Genomic DNA, 6,399 nt, shown 5'->3' on the forward strand with positions numbered 1-6,399 from the left:
ACAAGAGTGCGCTTCTGTCCTCTCGGGACCGACAATCTCTCTATCAGTGAAGCGGTTGACTCGCCAAATCAATTCAGCAGCGAGGAAGAAACGAACCGCATTGGACAAGACATCTTAGGTGACAGAGAGCCTTTATTTGCTCTCTTTCTCACTTTCACTTCCTAATAGATAAGACATCAAGATACCCGCAGGGAATTGTTTGTGGTGGTGTGAGCGTCTGCGTATGTGTGGCTGAATGGGTGGAGACGGAGGGGTGGGAGGGGGATGCAGGTTGTATGAGATTGCATCAGCCATAGTGCTGAATGTGGGTTCCTGGATTTCACTCACGTATAGCGGGGCCATTGAAAGGAAACAGGTGGCAGAGTACGGCGGGGGTGAAGGAGGGGGGCTATTGTAATTAATGCTGCAGATGCTGCTTTCTGCAGCGCATCTGGGCAGTGCTCTCATTTCAAGAAATCTCCTCCGAATTCTCTGCAAATCCCCGCAGGCCTTCAGAATCCTTTTAAATCCCCCTGCAACTTCCTCTACGTCCCCTTGTTTCTTGACCATCACCTCCTCCTCACTCCTGAAACATTTTTTCCACTGCATCTGATACAGCATTTTATCCTCCCCTTTTTCTTCTATTTGATTTGCTTTCTTCATATTTTCCTCCCCCAAAATGTCCTTCAATTCCTCAGACCCCTGTAACCTCAACTTCCTCTCCCTCCCAATTTCTCACCCCCTCCCGCACCCACACACCTTAGCATAGCTTTAGCAGACCGATGGCATGTGTTTGTGCGGTCACGGCGGTAGGAAGCCCGGCCTCTTCTGATTACAGTGTGCTCAGGATTAGAGGGAATATGCTCTAACATATTCAGACTGGTATTATTCTCATGTCCCCTGACGCTGCTTCACAGGGACATCACTGCCAGGCCAGGACGCCGCCTCGCTGCACATGGCGTGCAGACCACCAGGTGGAATACGACATCAACGCCGTCCAGCAACGAAAACAGGGGGTTCAGTTGTGGGGCAGAGACAGGAAGGAAATACAAGTTTGTATCGATTAAAGCGAAAGTGTTGAAAGCTTTTAAATAAAACATAGGGTAATATAGAAGGCCAGAGAAATAACTGAAATGATATACTGTATGCAATATCATCTGCTCTATTCCACTGTCATTTTGTAAAATTGCAACATGCAATACTTTCAGGAGAAAAAAAGTGGACATATTTTTGATTTGCATTCGTTCGCACATCAAGGGCACATTAAAATAAGGGCAAAGAATTCAACAATCTTCTGAATTCTCTCTCCTCTTATCTCCCTCAGCTCGGCAAGCGCCGTGCCAACGGAGCGCTGGGGAGAAAAAAAAGCATCTTTGCATAAAATAGCAAGCGAGCAAAATCTAAAACAGTTGGTGAGGAACTCTAAATAATCACGGTGCTTTTGGAGATGAATGCATTAGCATAACTTAGTCCCAGCGAAGTAATCACTCGTCTCAGGGTGAGAAGATCCCCTCCAGGCTCATCTCACTCCTGCTGCTCATATCCCCCTGAGTTCAGCCTCGGCAGAATGACTGACCCCCTGAGACTGAGGGGGAGATAGGACACGTGGCAGAGAAGAACAAGTTCAAGACCCCCGTTGGTTGGAAGCAAAGTGCCTTGGGCAAGTGATAAGATCATACACGAAGATGGATACATCTGCTACAAAGCCTCGTTTGGTCTGTTTTATCACTGTGGGAGTGACCACATGTACTGATGAGGCAGAGACACTGCAAATGAAGATATGACCGTGTCAGCATGTGTTCATAGATAGAAGTCGAAATGTACAAGTTAGAGAGTCACATCTAGATAAAAGTGAAAGTAATACATTATTAAGTAATTAAAGATAAAGTTCCAGTTATCACTATTTTTGACAGATTGTTTCATAACTGTGCTTTTTCAGGGGAAAGTGGGTGAATGGTTTGGATTTTTAATCGCTTTTATCTTCCATTTTATCATGTCAGTAAGTTGAGTTTTTTTACATGTACCTAAAAAAGGTAGCATGCTCATAGTAATTGTCTAATGACATGGCATGGCGATCATAATACAGCATGCTCAGTGAATATGGTCTTGAATTTATTGATATCCAGGTGGAATTAGACAGTAAGCTGACAGAAAATGTTTATTTCAATTCAATATTGGCTGTATGTGAAAAATCTATAAATACAAATGATGCAGAAGATTATCATAGTATCCACAATTGCATGCAGCTCTCAGATTTCATGCTAGTGAATACAGATCAATAACAAAGAATTAACACCTCAGTGTTGGAGACTGTGTATTTCTTGCTTTTGGTGGGAGCACGATTGATTTGCACTCAGCTAGGCTATAACCATTGTTTAAAATACTGTGGAAAAAAGGACTACATTTAAAAAAAAATGTAAGTAGTAAAAGTAAAAAAAATATCATTGGTCGATTTGGCCCAATGAACCTTGGGGGCAGGGGTTAGAGTTAGCTGATATTTCAATTTCAATTTCAATTTCAAAATACTGATCTAAGCACTTCCTTTCACGGTTCAAAAGCCAAGTCAGACATGTCATCTAAGAAACAATAAGTAGTAAAGTAGTAAAATGTTTGAATGATTCATGTTCACATCCAACAGATACATGTCTTACACACCCCTTGTGCACAAGTTTGACCTACATTATGCCAGTTACTGCACAGCTTAAAATCAAAACAACGCTGAAGCAATCCTCACAACACACAAGCACACCTTCTGCACAGGCTCATTCACAAATAACACAGTCAACAGGTGACTGAATAAACAATAAATACAAAAAAAAGGAATTCCAAATTATTCATTACACTGCAGATTGTGTCCCTACTGACAGTCAGTGTGTATAGCAGCTACAACAGCTTCATATTGAAAGCAAACAAGGTCCAGTATGCAATATAGCTCAACCAGACAGCAAGGTGGTTAATACACAAAGACAGCAATGTGACGATAGAGGAAAAAAGTAGGCACAGGCATTTAAACATAGATGGACAGACACAGACAGTGGGTGTAATTGACTCACGTTTTAATCCTCGATGCTTTCTCTCATGGTATGACGAATCCATGTCTGACCAACTCGACATGTTGCTGGGATTGTCATTTTTTGTTTGGGTAGATGCTAATCCGTCAACTGCGGCTAGTTTACGAACGTTAGGCTACTGTGTATTTATATCTATGATGCTACTGTAGCTGATATCATTAGCAGCACTGATAAACAAGCTAGCTAAAGTTAGCACCGGTGTTCCCAATAAAATTATGTCTGTTGAGAGGGTTGAGTATGTCTGACTTCACAGTGAATTTCAGTGTTTTTTTATCAGCAACGTACCCATTTTATAGTGGCGTAAAAGCGCCCATGGGTGATTTATACTTACTAGCACGTATTATGAAAAACCCGTTTAATCTCTCCCAGTAACTTCGGTGAGGGTGCAATACCGGCGGCAGCCTGGTGGGGTGCTGTTACACTCAAATGAGATGGCACAATGAAGGGACGTCGCGGCAGAAGAAAAGACATGAACGATGACAGAAAACTTTGAAATCATTTCATTACAAAATATAGTCTTATTTTTGGTAGTGAGGGAGTCTGACTTGCTATGGTTTATTAGGGGGAACACCAGAGCACTTAAGGGGTCACAGGGCGTCTCAGGCTTGTTGCCACCTTTCTCCATGGCTGAGAAGCTGAAGGTGGTCAAAACCAGCTGTAAGGATTCAAAGAGGATGATGCACATTTTGGAAAGGTAATTTAGTAATTATAATGATTATTAATAGTGTTTAAATCTTGAGCTAGTTGTTCAGATACATGACATGCTTCTTAAAAAATATGTTTGCTTTGTCTAGTTAGTCAAATTCGCTAGCTAGCTACTGAACCAACATTCATCAATGTAGCCTAATAGAATATCACATAACAGAGGTTGCTGTCCTGTAATTAAATTCTAGTCTAGGTGAGTGTATTTAACTATTTGTAATATGATCAACTAAATTGCACGTGTGATTTGACTGGGTTACTTGAGTCATGTAGACTTGCTAAGTTGCTTGCTAGAACAAAAAAAACAAAACATTTTCTTGTACTTCTTACCAGGGTAACAACATAGGGATTTCAGCTACAATAATCAACACACTGTATGTTATATTGCTGGTGATTTAAATCAAGAGGGTTTGATAATACTGCTTCCAGTATTACCACACCCACTCGGAATCAACATCCAATCTGCAGTTCTAAGAAGCTGTCAGGCACTTTTCAGCTCTCTGTTTTTGGCTTCTTGGTCACTTTGCACCAAATCCACAAACACTTCACTCAGGCAGACTGAAGGCTAACTGCACAGATATCTTTCAAATGACTTGGCAGACCAAACCAGAGAAAAAAACCTGCCAAATGCTAAGCGAATATTCATGAATGTATTGCATTCAACTGTTAGAGAGTAGGGCCTTGATATTGTAGGTATCATGGCTGAGTCCTCATTTATGTTTGTAAGGGTCAGAAATCACTAAAAGCACCTTAAATTTAAGATTTTAAAAGGGATTCAAAAAGGCCGGCATTTGGACCTTCTTTTTTCCCCCGTTGTAACTGTCGGCACTTTGCAACAAGCCAATGTGTCTTTGCGAATACAGAAACACAGTTACTTATGATTACCCACTGACCTTGTTATTGACAGTTTTGTCCTACTGCATGGAGATGAACAGTTGGCAGAAAGTAGTTTTCAAACTGCTCACAATGACTTCCCTGCGTCGTCATCGCTGGCACATTTTTATTTTAAGAACTGTTGCTGTTGAGCTTTTTTCGCATTCTCTTCATGCTTTAAGCACCACAGACGAAATGCCACAGTGTGCACTGTGCTGGGGTGTTCTGCAGGAAACATGGAAGAATAGCACTCAAAGAAGAGGAAAAGTTTTGCTGGCATGTTGGGAGCATTATGTCTTTATGCCTGTGTTCATGTGGGTAATGGCAACAAAGAGTATCCCCATTGAAGTTCCCTCTATTTAGATTCAGAAGAATCAGATGGAGGCTAAAAGTGAACATTTCCACTGTAGCAGAAGTCTTAGGGAATACAAAGCTCATTCATGACTGACAGAGGGCCTTGTGTATTTCAGAGTCAGAGAGAAAAGTGTGCATTAGCATATTCAAGTTCCCTAAAGTGGCACATATGGATGTAAAAATGCTGCCAGCTCTATCAGCAGGGTGGTGAATGTTGCATGACTTGCATTGTGTGCATCTCCTCCTCTTTTCTGCCTCTTGTGGATTGTATGCTAACTAATCCATTAAGGGAAAAAAACCCTACATGTTTACTGTAAAAATGACAGTGTATTGTAGTCGAGCTTATCTTTTAAACCCACATCACATCAGTCGTTTTCGTCTTACCGCTATTTCCTTGCTTGTATTCGCTGATAAGGCTGCAGTTTGTCTCCTTTAATCAGAAACAGACAGTGTTTGAACAGCTTTTGATAAAACGTGTGTTTTTGACTTGCTGCGGGTGTTCAAGCGTCACAGGCTCTTTCAGCCTCAAGATCGTCTGTTTCCTGTTGATGGATGCAGTGTCAAAACCTGCACTGCTCAGATAGCTAAAAATGAGTGCAACGATATAGCTAAAGAAGTAATAATGCACACACACACACACACACACATACCTATCGATAAATTCCCAATAGCTACTTTCCTGGGTCAACTTTTCCTGTCCTGAAATGTGAAACAAAAGCTGTCAAGCTGTGTTCACTAGAATTTCCGGCCAAATTTCCCAGTTTTCACTGCAGAACTTGTTGGCATCGGCCGTAGTGTGCCTCTCAGTAGGATGGCCATGGTTTTGTACGTGTGTGTTTGTTTGTGCTAATGTCTGTTCGCTGGTTGTGTGCATGTGTTTGGCAGTGACTGTGATTAGGATGGAAATATGTGTTGGCTAGCTGACTCGCTGGCAACATCTAAATGAGAACAAATGAAAAAGGAGGCCAGGAATAGAAGTTGGGGATGAATGGACACTGCGAAGAAGATAAAAGGGTTATATAAAGGCAGTGACAGCCAGTCCTGCATGTGTGTGTCCACCCTCTGATGTTACAGGTGTTAGCGTTTAATCCGTCCACTTTCTGCTAGCGCCAGTTGCTAACACATCTCCCCTTTTCTCTTCTTGGTTTTACGTGTGTGTGTGTGTTTTTGTCTGTGTGTTCCTCTCCTCTATCGTCTCTGTTTCCTCCAGCCTGAGTAAATGTCAGAGCAAGCTGCTGCTCTTCCCAGACCACGCCGTGGGAGACAGACCAACCTCATCGCCGTGGCAACCCTCTGTTCTGGCTCAAAGAAAGAGGCAAGGCGGAGAAGAAAGGAACTTTTATGCCTCTGAACCCCCACTAGTTTCCTCATCCCCCCTCGTCCTTGTGCATTGTAGCCCAGCCCTGAACCATGTGGCCAA

The sequence above is a fragment of the Semicossyphus pulcher genome, unplaced genomic scaffold (genome assembly GCF_022749685.1).
Source record: "Semicossyphus pulcher isolate SPU_LCO1_2020_fin unplaced genomic scaffold, fSemPul1.0.p SCAF_9, whole genome shotgun sequence".
Taxonomy (NCBI): Eukaryota; Metazoa; Chordata; class Actinopteri; order Labriformes; family Labridae; genus Semicossyphus; species Semicossyphus pulcher.